This window comes from Ursus arctos, unplaced genomic scaffold, assembly GCF_023065955.2.
Source record: "Ursus arctos isolate Adak ecotype North America unplaced genomic scaffold, UrsArc2.0 scaffold_14, whole genome shotgun sequence".
Lineage (NCBI taxonomy): Eukaryota > Metazoa > Chordata > Mammalia > Carnivora > Ursidae > Ursus > Ursus arctos.
Genome location: NW_026622808.1, coordinates 50,687,359 through 50,706,510, shown reverse-complemented (window position 1 = coordinate 50,706,510; position 19,152 = coordinate 50,687,359). Strand labels below are relative to the sequence as shown.

At 35.8% G+C, this 19,152-nt stretch overlaps 1 protein-coding gene across 2 annotated transcripts in view; it reads left to right on the top strand.

Annotated features, from left to right (window-relative positions):
- MDFIC2 (MyoD family inhibitor domain containing 2) overlaps positions 1-19,152 on the top strand; it is a 102,524-nt gene that overhangs the window by 38,022 nt on the left and 45,350 nt on the right. The gene's annotated exons all lie outside the window — the stretch shown is intronic.

The following is a 19,152-nucleotide window of genomic DNA, read 5'->3' as shown; positions in this document are numbered from 1 at the left end:
TGGTGTCTTTGTAAGAAGATGGCCATGTGAAGATAGAGACACACAGGAGAATGCCATATGATGCCAACGACAGAGATTGGAACTATGCAGCTATAATCCAAGGAATATGGAAGATTGCAAAGTACTAGAAGCTGGGAAGAGGCAAGGAAGGATTCCCTGACAGGTTTCAGAGGAAGCAGTGCTCTGCCAATACCATTATTTTGGACTTCCAGCCACCAGAACTATGAGATAATCAATTTCTTTTATTTTATGCCCCTCAGTTTGTGATATTTTTTAAGGGCTGCCGCAGAAACTGATATGAAAGCTCACTGATACAGTCCACACACATGGGACTTTCAGGGTTCAGGAGAGTTAGAAAAGAGTAGAAAGTAAGTCTGGAGGAAAAAATAAAAAATATCCAGCAAAGGGATAATCTAGAAAGCCCTACTCAGCTCTAACTTCTGAGACAGATGCGGCTAGAGCAGACAGGTCCCTGCCATTCAAGAGCTCCTGTACTACTTCTAACGTAACCTGGACCTGAGTGCAAGACTTGACTCATTACTTTCCACTGATAAAGGTCCGTTTTCTTGAAAGATAATGCAAAGTTCTAGCACTTACTTGTTAAGCTTTCTAGCCTTGACTATAAATAGAGTGCATCTTGGCAAATGGCTAAAGTTGGGGCTGTAGATCAAAGAGACACTTGATAAAGGCCTTGTCTTCCATCCTGAGACAGTTGGGATATAAACTGCGAGCAACTGGGAGCCACTGGTTAATTTTAAGTTTGGGTTGACCTGGTATCTACATTATCTTGGTCTAGGTCGTTAGCACTAACTTCGGGACTTTCTCTGTTTTACCTCTTCAACTTTTTTTTGTACTTTGAGTTGTTTCTCAATTTTACATTTAAATTTCAATTATAAAAATAACAAGTTCACTGTTAGAATATGTCTACAGCTTTTTGTAAGAAAAGAAAAATATCAACTACAGCTAGCCACTGTCAGGATTTCTGTGTGCTTTCTTCTAATTTTATATTTTATTGGATAAATACCATTGTATTGTATGGTTCTGTTTTCCTATTAATGGCTATTTATATAATTTTAAAGCTTTCATTATTTAAAAAAATGCTTCAGTGCACACTCACACATAAAGCTTTGGTTGCAAAGTTTTTTGTTTTTGTTTTTTACTTTCCATAGATTTCCAGTAGTTGACTTGGGTTAGAGCACATGAATATGAATATATTTTTCAGCAAATGACAGAGATTCAGAATTACTAACTTTTAAATGAGACTCTACTGGCTCTTATGACTGGACAGTCTAGGGATTGCTCTAGAGTTATGGCTGCATCCAGAGTTTATGATGTGTGTGTTGGTGTGTGTATGTGTATATGTGTGTGTGTGCCATTTTTTTTCTCAAAGAAAGTTGTCGAGTGAATATACTGTAAATATTTTTTCTTTTTTAAAAATATTTTTCCATATATGACTTGCTTTTTTATTTTCTTAACGGTCTTTCAAAGACCAGATAGTTTTAATTTTGATAAGCCCAGTTTATTTTTTATTTTTTATATTTTTTTTTAGTTCATGCTTTTGGTGTCCTAAGAAATCTTTGCCTACTGTAATGTTCAAGTTGCAAAGTCTTTCACCTATGATTTAGTCTAGAAAATGATACTTTATATATATATATATATATATATATATATGACAAATTTGGGGTTAATTTTTTGTGTATGTTGTGAGGTGAAAGTTCCGATTTACTTCATCTGTCCATATGAATATCCATATATTCTTGGTGACAAGACTAACCATCTTCCTCACTAAATTACCCTGGCATCTTTGTCAAAAATCAGCCATTAAATAGGCTTTAGTGTAAAGGTCTTATACACACATCCTTAAATTTATTTCTCAGTAGTTCATGGTTTTTGATACCGTTGTTAAGTGGTATTTTCTTCAAATTTATTTTCCAATTCCCCTCCCTCCCTTTCCCTCTCCCAGTCCCTTTCTTCCCTCCACTTACATCTCTGCCTGTCTATGATTCTTTTTTTTTTCTTCTTATTCTTCTTGGCCATATTGACTTTGACTTCTGCCACAAACGGGTTGTCTCCAAGATGAAATATGGCCACTGACAATCCTAAACCTAATCCTTTAAAGCTCAAAGGAAAAAGGAAAAAGTTCTTCCCTGTTAGCTCTATCAAGAAATTCCCAAATAAGTCTGTCCTGAGTGACTGAGGTAACAGATGTTAAGAACTTGGGAAGAGTTTGCCATAGAAATCTCTTCCTAATATTGACAGAGGGTGCTGGGAAGAGAAAAAGCATAGTTAACCAGGTTCTCTACAATAATTATGATATCTATTATCAAATTACTTTCCAGAAAAGTTGTGCTGGTTTGCCCTTCCATAAACACTGTATATTCTCTTTCATTTTTCATAATCTATGCTGGTGTTTATTTTCACTACCAAATCTCTAAATTTTATAATACTTACCAACTATGTTGTCCTCCTCTTATTTGCTTAACCCACAATTTCCTTGGGCTTCACAGTGGGGAAAATTTTTAATCCGTTTCCTATGGAACTGAAAGCATCTGCTAAAATCCTATCTATCTAAATAAATTTATTTAAGCCTCTAGCTGTTAACAAAGGGGAAGTACCTGTCAACTTTGAATTGCAGTATTAGTATGTTAAACATGTTAGCAGCTCTTAAACTTGCAAGTAAATGATTAATAGGGTCATGTCTCACAGTCAAAATGAACTAGAAGACCAATAATATCATTTGGCCCTTTCCATTGCTTCTTCATACTTCTAGAAAAGAAGAAACATATCCCACAAATATAGGCTTTCCTGTGTAATGCATTATTTAATTTACTGGTGGAACAGGGAGTGGCATAGGTTTTCCAACGTATCAACTTCTTTAAAATCACTTGAGTTCTGATATACAACACTTAGAAGAACTAACTGAACAATTGGGTCATGAGATCCTCAAAGAGTTAACATACTTCCCCAAACTACAGTTGGAATCATAAGCTTTGAATAGTACAATTTACAGCCCACATTCCATCTTAAAGAAAGCTTAAACATTACTTTATACAATGGCTCGTCATAGGAAGGGTTGATAAAGAGGCCAAACCATGTCTTGCAAATAACCAGTACATTTATGTATGACCCAGAAACCTGGTAATATAGATACCTAGATACATGCATCTCTGTGACTCAGAGACTCTATAACATAGATACATGTAATCTTGATTCATATAAAGTGGCTTTATTTTTACTAGCAATAATTTAGAATTATTATTATTAAGGTTTTAACATTTCCATCTTCATTACTAGGACCCATCTTAAAGAATTTTCCTTATCATGGAGAAATTAATAGATAAAATTCTTTGACCTTTCTGCTTCTTGCCCCATTACCTAGAACCCTGAATTCTCAATATATTACTACTGTTTGTATTAAAAAAAAATTGGGGGATGGTATTATTACACCTGTAAATTAGTTCAGCTCTAACGTAGAGAGAAGAGGGGGTAGAGCCTGATTCTAAATTATACATTTTAAAAATTACATTAATTGTAATTACAATTACAATTGTAATTGTAATCCATCCAATGAAATGTTTTTTTTTTTTCATAAAATGCTCAGGATCTACAATTTTACATATGACCAAGGAGTTAGAGTATTTTCCAAAGTGACAGAGGTTTCCATCAATTGCTGTATGTTGTTCCCTAATCCCAGTTGCTTAGGGAGTAAAGCAAAGTTGAAGAATAGGCCACGTAAACGCTCCTGAATCACAGAAGCAGCACGCTCGTTCCATATCTGCTTTTTATGAACCAAATATCAAGAACAGCCCAGACTCATCTTCAGCCCATTTATTTGTGTATTTGTCATGCCTATAAAATTACAAAGTATTTTTCATAGTTTTGTTTTACAAAAAAAAAATTACCAGTCATTATTATAATCTACTTTTCATCCTGTAGTTTACTAATATTTTAAATTCCTTTTACTCTTCTTGTAATCACCTATCTCAAAATAACTTCCTTGCTGCCAAAGGACCAGAATAATTGGAGAATCTCCTCGCTTACTATTTTCATTAATTGAAATGTGCACCTCTAATTGGTCCCTAACTTTCACATGCATGTCTCTCTTCTTCAAGCTGGCTCCCACTCCTTCCAAAAATTATTACTTTAAAATTATAGGAAACAATCTAAATGCTTTTAAGCCTATTACTGGTCCAGGAATATTATGAAAACATTAAAGAGAAATGTTAAAGTGGGACAAAATGGAGACCATTGCATATAATTAATTCTCATTTAGAGGATGTTACATATGCATAAATCATGTACAGAAGAACGCTTAAGGACCTGCCCATAGTTTAACTACTGTGCGGGGAGGGGGTGGTGCGGACATCTCCATTGAGGTAGAGTGGTTGAGAGATGACAGGACTTCTAATTTCATTTTAGAATCTCGGGATTCTTGATGCCTGATTTCACAGAAGAAAATTGCTTTTCACTTTTTGGTTTTTCAGTGCACTACCTCTGCCACCTCACCATTAGGGAAAATAGACTTGTATTTATTGTTCCAAAGACTTCTAAGTGAAAATTAATTTTCCCCAATGTTTGGTGGAAGGGAAGTCTAAAAATGTCTCTTTGTCCTTTTAAATCTTTTGTATCTAAGAAGGATTATGTTATTTCCATTCATACTCACATCTGTTTATAATAATGTAAAACTTGCATAAAACAAAATAATAATTGAGAATAACTGCACAGATTGCATAAAAATTAGCAATTTTTGAATGTTTGGGGTTGAGCTTTTTTTTAAAGATTCTTTTAAGTAGTCTTAAAATATGACTTTAATTTATCCATTAAATTCAACAGAATTCAAATAAAGAATTTACAGCTGTTAAAATCATCCATTTGACACTAATGTTTTATCATTACTATTTAGCAGACACTTTTTATAACCAAAACTAGGTTTTGTTATGTACAATTGCCAAAAAAATTTAATATTCTGAAAAGAATATTAAAAATATAAATATGCCTACTAAACAGCTATTATTTGAATCAGACTATACAGATCAGACTTATCTTTGCACTTGTTAACCTCTTTTTTTCATTCTTATGAAATAGTTCTATTATACCAATGACCAGAATAGAAATTCTTGTGGATTTCATTTTGTTTAGTTTTTGGACATGATTGTGCATTTCTAATATATTTAAATGTTGTTATCTCCTGGAGCAGAATTTTTTCCTTTAGGTTTATTTTTTGCAAGAGTTTCGGACTTCTCTAAATGGGTTATGGCATAGTCTTGTTGGAAGTTTTATGTTCTCTTGCTCTTCTTCTGTGTTTTTTTTTTTTTCCTCCTTAGCACTTACAACAATCTGAAATACTGTTCATTTTACTTATTTAGCTTTTTTTATGGTCTGTTTCATGAACTAGAATGTTAATTCCAAGAAGATTTCTGTTTGTTTTGTTTACTGTTATATCCACAGAATCTGTAATAATTCCTAGCGGATAGCAGGTGTTTCAAAAAATTCTTTTTGAATAAACAAAAGGTTATACAGGACCTGTATGACAAAACCAGTTGAAGCCAAACAGCTACCTCTTATAAATAGGGCATATGTTCTCCAGTTTATCATCAATGTCACATTCCTATTACCTGGCCCATTTTATTGATTTATGTTCTTTGCTTGGCTTTGCTTAACTTTTGAGATCGTAACTTTGGAATCATGCTTCTAATTTACTACTCTCCAACCTATCGTAAGTGAACTACCTCGCTTAATAATCCATTTGAAAGGTATTATTATAATAGTTTATATTATCAGTTGAGACTAACCTCCCCTTTCCATCACCCATTTAAAAAAGGTCACGTATCAATCCATGGAAGGTTTATGGAACACTGGTATGTCCCACCATACCCCAGTGGTAAATCACGGCATGTGATACGTGTACGTTAAGCCTGAGTGATATATTGGGTAAGAGTTCCACCCAGACTATGCATATCTCTACTTCATAAATTATCTCAAGTTTGCAAAAACCTATTTTGTTCTATTTCACCAAATAACAGTTCTGGGTATTGATCAATTACATATGACTCGTAACTTTATTTAAGCTTTTCTAGTCTATATGAGCTAAACTCAAACTGTATTTTCCAAGCTAGCAGAGAGCCAGAAGACTTAATCAAGAGCAGTGGAGAAGTCTTCCTTTAGATCAGCACCTTCTCACCTACACAGAATGTTGTTGTTTTGAAGACACTGGTTAAGGAACCAGAATTGGGCACATTGTATCAGCTGGATAGATGCCATAATAATATTGCATAACAAATCACCCCAAATTTCAATGGCAAATGACAAACAGCATTTATTTCTTGCTTGCATATCTTTGAGTCAGCTGCAGTTTGCCTAATCTAGGCTAGGGGCAGTAGGGCTCAGGTCAAAGCTACAGAATGGGTCCAAGTCTGCCCCACATGTCTCTCATCTTTCTTGGACCACAACTATTTAGGCATGATATTCTCGGAGCAAAAGGTAGGAGTTCCTATTTGCAAGTATACTGCTCTTCTTATGGTCTTTATCTTGACCAAGTCATCAGACAACACTAAATTCTCCAAAAAGAAGCAGGGATGTATACTTCACCTAACACAAGCCAGAGCAAGGGCTTGCAGATACAATGCTATTTGAGGGAGTGAAAACTTTAGACCAATAAATCAATGTAATATACCAACTATTATATAAAAGTAGACAGAGACCTGATGTATCTATATTATTAGACCTCAGTGTGCATGGTCTGATGAAATAAAATTCTGGTGGTGCCCTTAATACGGCAAATATGAGCGATCAATATTGGATATGAAGACTGAAGACTGTGGTAAATCACTTTACCTTCTGGACATTAAGGTCTAAGAACTCAGATGGTAGAACTGAAACTCTACAAAGCCCAGGCATCTCAAAATCCTGACACAGCAATAACCACAGAACTTGAGGAGTCACTTTGTCTCCAAAGATGTGGGCAGAAGCCACCTTTTTGCAATTTCTCTAATGGAATTACAATTAACCACAAGCTTGTTGTGGAATAAGGCTCCACTGGGTATTACAAGTTTGGCTTAATGAATACAATTCGATAGTGTACAGCATAGTCTCGTCGTCTCTCTGGCAAGGTATTTAAATGGTGATTTCACGAAATATTACTTTTGACCAAATCACATCGGACATGTCGTTATTTTATAGTTTGTCTTTCTCTAAATAGATTAAAATTTATTGAAGATCACTTTTTCAGCCAAATGTGCTACAGAGTTTTGATAAAGCCTTTTTATTATTTGACAATCTGCCCACTAAACCTAGCTTCCTCTGCAAAGAACCGTGTCCTGAAGAAGAAATTCATGTTTATCTTGATAAATCCAAAGGGAACACACTATGTTCTTGGTCCCAAATTGTAAGATGATTCCAGGACAAACAAAGAATTGCCAGTGGAAACTCTGGATATTGGTATTTGAAGTGTTGTGAGGAAGCTGGAACTTTTTGCGAAATAAAAACATACAGTAATTTAAAATTACACACATTCACGAACAAACCTTTGCCAAACTGGCTGCTTAGAGACTGTTTTTTCCACCCAAATAGTTTAATGGCTTTTAAGTATTAGTTGAAAATATTTACCACCAAGTTCAAGGAATGTCCCAGAATTGATTAAATTGGGTTGGAAAACACTCTGAGTTTTTTTTAAAAAATGATTCATTATGAGGAAAAAATAATGTTTTCTTGTCAGTAACAATAAAATCTGAGACAAGCTGTGGCTTCTTTTCAGTTGCCTAAAAAATGTCATTGACCTGAGTAAAATTATAAATAATTTCTAAATTATGGACTAAGAAGAATTAATAAATGAGAGAGATTTAGGGCTTTAGCTATAAAAGATGAGAAGAACTAAGAGACCCAACTCGAGAAGTTGTGAAAAAGTGCTGAAACTTCAAATCCCTCAAAATATTTATTGAACAAAAGAGATTAACTAGCAACAAATTGAAAAAAAAAAAAATCCCTTGGCTTAAACCACTAAATAGAAGAGGCGGCATAAAATATGCAGAACCTGACCATTCTCTTTGTTTAAAAACAATAACATAATTTTTAAAAAAATCCTCGAAGCTAGCTCTCTTGATTTTCAACTGAAATAGCTCAACACCGGCTGGACTAGTAGATCTAATTATGTGCTGTAACATAGGCCACTTGGTGTACAGCTCTTTTTTTTTTTTTTGCTAAAAAACTCCCCAGCCCCCTCAAGAATGTTTTTCATTAGAGTTAGCAAATAAAGAAATTTTAGTTCTTTATTTTATGACCACTGGCATCGGTGGTTACAATTTAAATAACTACCGTATCTTAGCAACTCTAATCTTAACAAAATAAATACAGCAAGGAGCAAACAGGCTCCATGCCACACTAGTGTCTCATCAACATCCAAAAAAGGGAAAGGGGGAAATAAACCGAGGATGACTCTCATCGCGCTGGTACTCTGGGCTTGGCAGCTTTCCCTATGGCCAAAAACATTACATTTCTTTCCATTTTCACAGCAGGGGCACCTGCAATGATATATTTTAGGAAAAGATTTACTTAGACTTACAGGGGTAAGCACAAAAGAGGTAGAAAAAAGGATGATTAACCAAAATAGGAAGATGAGGGGGAAAATTGAAACTTAATTCATTTCTTCTCCCTTTTCTTCTGGGACATGGTTGTCACAGCAATGATAGCATCTAGTAGTTGTCTCCTACAATGCCTCTAAACCAATGCTCATACTTGGACAGCATGATAAGTTCCTTCCCTTAGACACTAAAGCCTCAAGTAGCAACAAATTATGACTAAAATAAGAAAGAAGGCATTCAATAAATCTTGAGAGACTGAATGAACGAATCCAGTTCTGTCCTTTCAAACTGGTTAGGAAACATCAGAGACACGAAGCTCTTGAAACCACTTCCTACTCCTGGATAGATTACTTAAGTGTGCCTGGTGTAGAATTAAATCCTTATTATCTTGGTCCAAACACACACATCAGCGTGAAGTCAACCTGATGCTATGCATTTTAAAGGGAAGAACAGGAACTTTGTGCTTTGATGGGCTTGAAGAATGGACTTCCACACCATGATTTCCTAGTTCTGTGAACTTATAACAGTACATTTAATATTTCAGAGAGTCAATTTCTTCATAGCCAAATGCGATAAAACTCCATAGGAAAGGAAGATGGCTGTAATCCTGCCCACTGGAACAATGAATGTAAAGCTACCTAGTCCATTTCCTTATAAGTTGATCTATCATCAAAAAAGCTAATTCACTTTCCTTCCCTTGATTTCCTTTCATTGGAGTCATACAGGCCACCATCAGCAAACACATCACATATGGTGGCCACTCAATACAATCCTGTTTTATATTAACCAAGTTTATCACCACTCTCCAGAATGTTCAGCTGTTGAATTCTTTGGTTCATTAACTTTTGAATTTGTTATATCCTGTCCATCTCTAATTACAAATTGACACTTTGTTTAAGCTTTCATTACCTCTTGCCTGGACTATTGATTGTAAGAGTCCAAACATTGCTCTTCTAACCTAATCTTGCTCCTTCCAATCTGCTGCTAGCATTCTCTTTCTAAATTTGACCCTCTATTTTCCTACTTTAAATTCTCCTTATGGTGCTTAAGGTCTCCAAGTTCTGAGTTATCCATATTTCTCAAGTCCTATTTCCTGGAATTCTTTCTACCCTGAACCTTACTCTCCAGTCAAATGATTTTGCTTCTAATGCAGCTTCATGTCTCAACACTCTGGTAATTGCTGTACCCTCTACATAAACTGTGATTTGTTTTTTATTTTTATTTTTTTTTACTTTTTTTTGGCCAGTTGATAAATTCTTTCTGAACCAAACTCAAGCATTACCTCCCCAGTGAAGACACTTCTGGAATTGCATTATAAGGTTGATAACATTCTACTTGAACTTTGTCTTCACAATATCCTATGTCTTTATAGCACTTTGTTACATTTACTTCTTTGTGTGTCTCTCTCGTTAGACCATGAGTCAAAAAGTTCTGCAGTCATGGGGCACCCAGTTGCCTCAATTGGTAGAGCATGTGACTCTTTATCTTGGAGTTGTGAGTTTGAGCCCCATGTTGGGTGTAGAGGTTACTTAAAAAATAAATAAAAATCAAAATTAAGAAAAATAATGACAAAGAGTCCTGAAGTCAGAGATATGGTTTAGTACTCCCATTGCCCAGCAAAGTTCCTAAATATAGGAGATGCTTGATAACTGTTAGTCTATCTCTACTATTAGCCTCCCCCCTACCTTTTAAGTAATAAAAAGATGGTTGAATTGGCTTGTTTGGACTTTTATTTTGATCATATTAACTGAAATTTTACTTTATTAATGTAATGTCTAATGTAAAAAAAGGAATAAGCTTCTTTTCACCACACACACACACATACTCACAGATATTTATACTTTAAAAAACACAAATGTGATGTTATTTTTGTGCTTGATGAACACTTCTGGTTTCTGCTTTCTTGATAACCAAAATCCTATTCTGTGTGTTTGTAACCTTGAGTCTTCTTTAAGGTTCTATCACACTCTGCTTCTTGTTACACTCACTCCACACCTCTCTCACTTTATATTTCTTTGGGAAATGTCCATAGCATGTATACAATAAAACCAAAATCAATAATAACAAGGAGGAGGAGGATGAAACGACTTCTGTTTGCTATTAAAGCATCATAGAATTCCAAGTTTCAAAAGAGATGTAATTTTATATATCACAATTTTAATACAATGGAGCTGCAGGTTGGGTCTGTGTTTCAAAAGTTGGCTCAGTACCTAAGATAAAAATTTTGTATATTTTAAGTCCTGTAAGAAAACTCTTAACTTCTTCAGATAGTAGATAATATACATTACATAATAAAGAATACATACGAAGTGCTCAAGAGTATAAATCAATTTCTCAAGTTTAATGTTTCTGTAATATACCTTTCCTGGTGGGGTTAAAAAAAGTCTTCACTAATTCTCCCCATCTCCAGGAGAATGATCCTTAACCATCCAGATTTAATCTAAGAAATACTGCCAGAGAAATACTGCCTATACCTCACCACTAAAATGATATGACATTTCACCTTGTGTATGCTGAAGAATATTTCAAAATAGAAATTAAAACATAGAAAATTATCATTATGTGTGAAAAAGGAGGAAAAGGAGACAAGGTTAGAAGAAAGGAGGGAAAATAAATTCAATGGTCAGAGAATAAATTCACTGAGGCAATATGGCTTGAGCTCCTACCATCTGCTTGGCACCATACCTGGTTCTCAGGCAAATAAATTTAAAAAAAAATTCTTTATCCTTCATGGGCAGTCAGGGAGACAGGTACCCACCAATTATTATGATATAACTTAAGCATTATATTGTTTGAGAATATTCTCCCCAGGACCTATCCTCACAAGCTTTTAGCCCAGTCATGTCTAAGTCTAATATCATGAATTACTATTCTGTAAGGAAGAAAAGAGTTTTATAAAATTTTAAGTTGGTAAGTTTGTTTAAGAACAACAAAAAGATCAAACGCTACTGTTTTTTTTTTTTCTCTAAAAACTTTCTTTACCCCAACTGTAAACTACTTTCTAAACAGTACACAAAGCCTTGCTTTTATAGTTAGGATTGCCAGACTAAATAGAGAATGCCTCATTAAATTTAAATTTCAGATAAATAACACATCATTTTTTAATATTAAGTATGTTCTACATATTGCATGGGACATACTTCTACTAAAACTTATGGATTGTTTATCTGAAATTCAAAGTTAACTGAGCATTTTATATTTTTATTTGCTAAACCTGGCAACCCTATTTTTAGGGGTGCCTGTCCAATCTTTAGACTCTTCACTCTGAGTTTACTGTGTATAGTTTTAATGGATACAACGGATCCCACAGTGACTGAGATACAAAGCAGGCTACTCGACCTTGTGTTTACAACAGCACTGTTTTTCAAGTATGCAGACTCAGACAACTATGTTCCCAGCTTACTTTCCTAGACTGCTTCTGGTTTATCACACAGGTAACGAAGTGTGACCTTTATCCTTTTTTTCCTCCTGAAGAAAATAGAAATTTTCTAAAGGAGGAAAAATTTCAAAAATTAAAAACGACTATGAACTATTCTAGAATCCTAAGGCTGTCAATACTTTATGCTTTTAAATAGTTGCCATGGTTCACCCCAGAAGCATCTGCATATTTCTGTGGGTTTTTTCATGGTGTGTAGTGAACTTTGATATCTTCGGGGAATAAAAGAACTCTCTGTCTATCTACACATATATATTTAACAATGCAAGTTATTGTTATATAAATGTAGGCTGTTGTCAATTTCAGTTCCCTGCCATATCAAAAGAACAAAGCAGGCAGGAAGAGCAAGAGGATGATCTAATATGCCTACGCTAATAACAAAGCCAGGGTCCTAAATTGGCAATGGCAGCCCTCTCCGTGGAGATTGTTTTTAACACCAGCAGCAGACATTTAAAAAAATCGGAGGGTGACAGGAAGAGTACATTTTAAATTGTCAACCTTCATGATGTCCTTTTGAAGAATAGCAATTTCATAACTCAGGGAGCTTTATTTTGCATTTGAAAAATATATATATATATAAAGCAGTTTGCAGTGTTATGCAAGACTCCATATTCAGAATTCTTTGTAGAAATCAAAGTTACTTATTCTTTACTGTAATCGTTTGTCCTTTTATTACCCGATTGTTAGTTAAGGTTGAAATCAATATTATTAGTACAGAACGAAAACTGTTTTCTATTTCAGTTACTAACAAATTCACTTAAAGAGGCTGTCAACCATATGGTATTTCTTAAGCATAGTTGAGGTCCAGTTTGTAATTTCCTAAAGGTCACCCACCTTTCTTCTTCTCCATGGCATTAAAAGAGTCTGCTAATAATATTGTAATATTTTGTTCAAGTTTTAAGTTGCTTCCTCTTAAGCAGTGAGAGGAAAATGTTATGCAAAAGTAATTTTATGTCACCAAAATGTCATTTGGTCTTTTTTTTTTCCTAATTCTCTTCTTCTTTTGAAATAATTTTAGAAAAAAAAAAAAACTCTTATAAAAATACAGACCTAATGCCAAGAGAAACGCATTGCAAGTACCCTAAATAGTTAATGTATTTTCTAAATGAATGATTTAAAATAGCTATTAAAGGAGAGGAAATGAGCTTAGGTTTCTAGTAATGACTTCTCCTCTTCAAAATGAAATCTGTAAATCCCTGATTGCAATTCCAAATCCCCAAAGGACCAGCAGTTCTGGGACCAGGGCTCACTGGCTTTATGTCTAATAGCACCAGATAAGTAGCATGATTTTTATATATGTAATTTGGGAGAATATTCGGAATTTATAGACCTGGAGACAATTTATGAATGAATTTCTTTTTTAAAGTACATTATTCTAAAAATCAACTTTTCTACCCAAATGGTAAGCAGAGCACATAGGAATGTGAGAGGCATGGATATATACGTACAGAGACATATGTATGTGTATTTATATATGCATGCACACACATGCACAAAATATAAGTAGCATCTTATTCATAAGAGCATAATGATTCAGGCTGTGATTGTTAATAAAAATGCATTTCTAACCATCAACTTTGAGTCTATTATTCTAAGTTAATTGCATTTGCCCTAAAGAGACTTGCAGCTGGCTGCCAGCCTGTTTGTGTCAGTTTCATTTTATTCATCAGTCAATCTTGTCTTTTTACATCCCATATATTGATCAAATAGGTTTGTTAGCATACCTCGCCAGCTTTCACAGCATTTAAAAAAATAAAGAATCATCTTGATATGACTATCAGATGAGTTTGATTACTTCATTCGTTTCCATGTTATCTTAATTGCTATTTCAGGAGCACATAGATGCCCTTTTGACAGGCCCGTGAGATTGCCATGAAATTTAACAGCTGTAACACTCAAGGAGGCACTGAGAAAAAGTTAAATGAAAGTTGAGTGTGTAAGTCGACACTGCAGTGGTCAGTGGCATCCCAGCTTTTCAGGGGGAACAGAAGGTGCTAAACGTTAATTCTCTACTGGAGTGCATCAGAGAGTAGAAAGCATCTTGTTAAAATTTGTCCTCCAAAGAGGTGTATTATTAGGTGGTGAAGTGGATTAAAGAAATAAATGGGCACCATGTTCCCATTTGAGCCAAAGAAAACTAGGGGGGGAAACCGAAGAGCAGGGAGGTTAGGGTAGAAAAGTAGTTAAGGTGGAAAATCTGAGAAGAATTAGAATCTTCCTTATGTGAGTCAAGTAGCACAGAGGAGAGATAAAAGGCATCACGGGGTGAGGAGATAATTAGCAGATCAGAAGCAAAGCAGTTAAAAGGTGACCCTTACCTCCTCTGTTACTCGGTCTAAGAAACTATAGACAATTATTACAGTATTTTCTCCAGGGATGTGTGATACAGTTCCTCCACATATCCTCCAAGATACAAAGCTCTCTCAGCATTGTCATTGCATTGCTTGAGTTCAGTGCTTTTTATGGAAATTCCTTTACATCATGCCAGCCTTGTCTTTCAACCTTGCTTTAGATCAATGATTCTCCAATGGGGTGATTTCACCCCCCACCCCGGGGACATTAGGAATACTTGGAGACACTGGGGGAAGGTGTTCCTGGGCTCTGGTAGGTAGAGGCCAGCGCTCCACAGCCCACAGAGCACAGGGCAGTCTCCCACAACAAAGAATTATCCAGCATCAAGTGACAATAGCGCTGAAGTTAAGAAACCCTGCTTTAGAGGGATGACTGAAATGCACTTAAAGCTAAAAAACAAAACTACATCACAGTTCAGCAGCGGTGCAGTGAGTAGGATTTAAGCAACTCTGAGACGCAGAGCTCAGTACAGCCGCTGCACAGAAAATTTCACACTTGCCTATTAAATAACACAATTCATTACCTAGACCCCAGGAATAGTGGAGCAAAATACAACCCCGATTTTGAGGAGAACAAAGAAAAATGAAAATCGTTGCTTGATAGGAGACATTTCAAAGACCTCCAAGACAAACCAACTGAAAAATCCCCAATAAAAAGACTCAGCAAGAAAATTGTGTCACAGCCCCTAATCCTCAACAGCCCTTAACAAGATGCTCATGAGCCAAAGACTCGTGTCTGCAGAAGACAAAAGACATAGAAAGCAATGTAGTCTGGAGAAGGATTGTCATTAAGAGGCAGGAGAAAGATAAAACAGATTCCTCAACCTTACAATTAGAACTCCTAAAAATAATAACCACAAACGTGCTAAAAACCATGTCACGATAACTGTTTTATCTTTCTGCTCCCGGGCAAATTAATATTGAGGTGAGGCCCGGGGCAAGGTTTTTAAAACCTTTATTTTTGATGGATGCTTTTTACCCCACCTGACTAGACACCCCAGCCACCAAACCACTCCCTGGCACAGATGGCCAAGACATTTGCTTTTTCAAATACTCCATATTTCCACAGCCACCCACCAGACAAAAATTAGATTACCAATGCTTGTGTAAACTTTCCAAGCTCTGACACAATAAGATTCCAGGAAATGTACATGCACAGCTAAAAGCAGCATTATACATAATGCACTGTAATTCCAACAGACAAGTTGCTATCTTCGATAGATATACACATTTTCCATGCCAAACACATGAACGTCAATACATTTTTCTCAAGTTAAAATGGAAACCATTTAACAGATATAATGGGCACAATGAATTTCATTTTGCATTACTAATGCACCAGCAGTGAAGGAGGGAAGCTCTGACAAGGATTGCAATGAGACCAAGAAAAACAGGAAACAACTTAGAAGCTGTCGTTGCTGTCCAAGTTATTGCCCCAAAGCGTGGTCATGGAACCCAAGGGATACTGAAATTTCATATCCTCAAAACTCTAATTCCACATAAACAAATTTTCTGTTTATGGGGGGGGGGGGTAAAACGTAGACATTGATACAAAAAGAGCAAGAGAGTGTCCCCAGGTATTTTTCCCACCGTTCCTGAAGAGATGTTACCTTCTCTTCAGGGGTATAAAGGAGAAACATCGCCCTCAACACTCTTTCTTCATCACTGTTAGAAAAATGGCCAAAACAAGAATACACATCATTGGCTCTTACCCTTCTTTCAAGTCTTACCGGCATCTTACCTTAGTCAGTCACTGCACACTGAAGGATTTTTTTTTTTTTTTTTGGTGCCATCTACTCGATTTAGGTAATAAAGCTCTAAAGCCCTTAATAAATGTTACCATGCAGTTTAGAATGAAGGTTTTGAGCACCAGGTTATTGGAATCAAGCAAACTTCAGTTCCAAGCCCATTGCCACTACTTATGAACTGAGTAAGCTGGGGCAAATGACTTTGGCAAAATTTCAGTTTTTCCATCTGTAAAATGGGTACGTGCTCCCCACGTTGACAGTTTTTAGGAAGGATAAAATGGGGTCATGTGCATAAAGCATTTGGTATCTTACTGTCCAGCAGCAGCAGGGAAGTGATTAAATATCCTGGTCCTTCCTGGGTTCAAACCCCAGCCACCACAGCTTCCTGGCTCTGGGAACTTCGATATGTTAGCCCCACTAAATCTCAATTTCCTCATCTCTGAAATGAGGACGATAATAATAATAATTACTTAGAGGATTGCTATAGGGACTGAAATAATAAATATAAAGGGCTTTGTAATCCCTAATACATTTCGTCATATTCATTCTTTCTATCATATTTACAAAGGGGATATATACCTCTTTCATATTAGGCTCTGCAATAATGGGGGGAAGTATCTCACAATGCAAATGTACATACAAAGACCTGGAAAGAAACCAATTAGATGAAGAGCATGAGCCTTTCTTCATTATATTTATCATGCGTTCCAGCAGTGATTTGCCTTGCTTGGATTTTATTTTTGCCTTCAGAAAACAAAAACACATCTCTCCGCAGTCAAGTTTTAAAAGTGGAATATGACAGTATTCAGGAAGATCAGACCGAGCAATATTTCCAAAACACCCCCACTCCCAGCAACTGAGGACTTTTTCCGCTAATGTGCCAAGTGGTACCTCACCTAATGACAGCAGCCAATGCCCGGAAAGTCAGTCCCGTGGCTAAAAACGTTAGGACAGCAAATTGGTTTCGAAGTGTAAAAAATGGCGGACACACACAAAAATGAAGAACATCTTTGGCTGTGAAAGGTCAAGATGAGTTAGCAAGCTATTAACTTGGCTCATTTTTCAAACTTTTATGAGAAATACTCAGTGTTTCCAAACTGCTTATCAAGATCCTAATTCTGTCATCTTCCAGGCCTATATTACTGAAATTTTTAGAACACCACTTAATATCTTAATTGTTAAATTACAGTGAGGCGCCCTGGAGGATGAAAATAACTCAAACTTCTAGCTTATTTCCATCTTCCCATGCAGAATAAACTTTTCAAAATGAGGGGCTTGTGAGGTGCACCATGTTTAGCCAGATGAAAGATAAACCAGATTGGTATGACAGTCAGCAATAGAAAGACAAACAAATTAAGTACTTATAATTAAAGCTTGAGGAATGAAAGAATTCACACTTTCTTCGAGCTATTATTTCAGACAGTCTGGTGTCAGAATTAAAAGCCAACCAGTGCATCTGTTTATATTGCCAAGGATTTTCACAGTAAGAAGGGCTAGGAAACACATATTTTTTAATTAGGGTCCAAATTCCAAAGAACACCAAAAAAATAGTATGTCAAAAATATATGTTCTTGTGATTTGTATTGTTCAATGTCTAAACAAAGACAAAAAATTATGTTCCTTCCTTCTCCTTCACAAACACAAGTGAAAGAATAAAAAAAAAAAAGTAATTCTGTTGCTTTGGCCACAGACTCCTTTTTCTGTTATCCTGCTTGCTTCTGGCTTAGCTACTGCTTTTCTTTCCCAGGATGAAATAATATAGGAAAAGCCGATTAAGGAAGGCTTCATTCACACAGAAGGTTCACCAGGATGGCTACGTTACCAAGCCTTAAAAGCTGAATTACAATGGCCACTTAAAATGACCATTTTACACTTTAAAGTAGGTCTTTTATTTTAAAAAATTGAGTTAGCTCTTGACTTACATTGAGCTTTGAATTAAAATAAAGTCCTCTTTAAAATCTGTGCTGATGCATAGCACACTGTAGTACTCAAATCTATCACTAACCTCTTTTTACCTCTCACCCGCAAAATTGGCAGGATTTCAAATATCACTCTTTTGGTCAACTGGGGGGAAAATCAAAATAAAAAGTAGTGTTCTGTACACAAAAGTGAATAGACTTCATTCCCTCATCTATTTATTCAACAAATACTTATTGATCATCTACTATTTGCCATACCCCGGGCTCACTGTTGGGAAACACCAAGTTGAACATAGACATTAAGGCATCTAGCAAATCATCGACAGACCCGATCTCTAGTGGGAGAAGTACAGCATTCTAGGGAGGCATTTACCAGTAGAAAGTTGCTGACATAGACTTGAGAGATGATTGGCCCTTATCTTTTACTTGACGGAAGAGGAAACCAAGATTTAGAAAGATTGAACCACATAATCACAGTGCCCTGTAGTGGAAAAATCACAGGACTAGAATTCATGTCCCCAGTTTCAAATCTTGTACTCTTTCTAGAGCTATATACTTCACCCCCTAAAATGACTGCTATTTCCCCAAAACAATAATACGAAGCCATGAATGTCAAGACAGTTGACTAAAAGTTGGAAATGTGCTTTAAGAACAGAGAACAGAGTCAACATCCATCATAATTTTATGGCCTTCTCGATGGTGGAAAAGGACAGTTAGGGGTCAGACCCAACTGGATTCTAATCTTAAATCTATTAAACTTAACCAGCGAGGGGACACTGGGCAAGACTGGAACTCTGGAAATCATTTGGCTCTTTAAAAAATATTTTCGAATCAGGATAACAATGTTTACATGAAAGGCGTAAATTTCATGAAATAGTGGAATTGAGTAGGTAGTCAAGATACATAAGTTTCCGTCCCCTCTTCTCACTGTTGTAAATTGAATAAAACTGATAAAAGACCAGGTCAGCAGAAACCACATTTCAGTTTCTTGATTTCTAACCAGTCATTTTAGCATAAGATCCAGCCTCCAATTTTAAGCCATTTTTGTAGATCATTTTTGGCATACCTTCACAAAATTAAACATTTCCATTCTGTGAACATTTTGGGAGTTAGAAAGCAGAG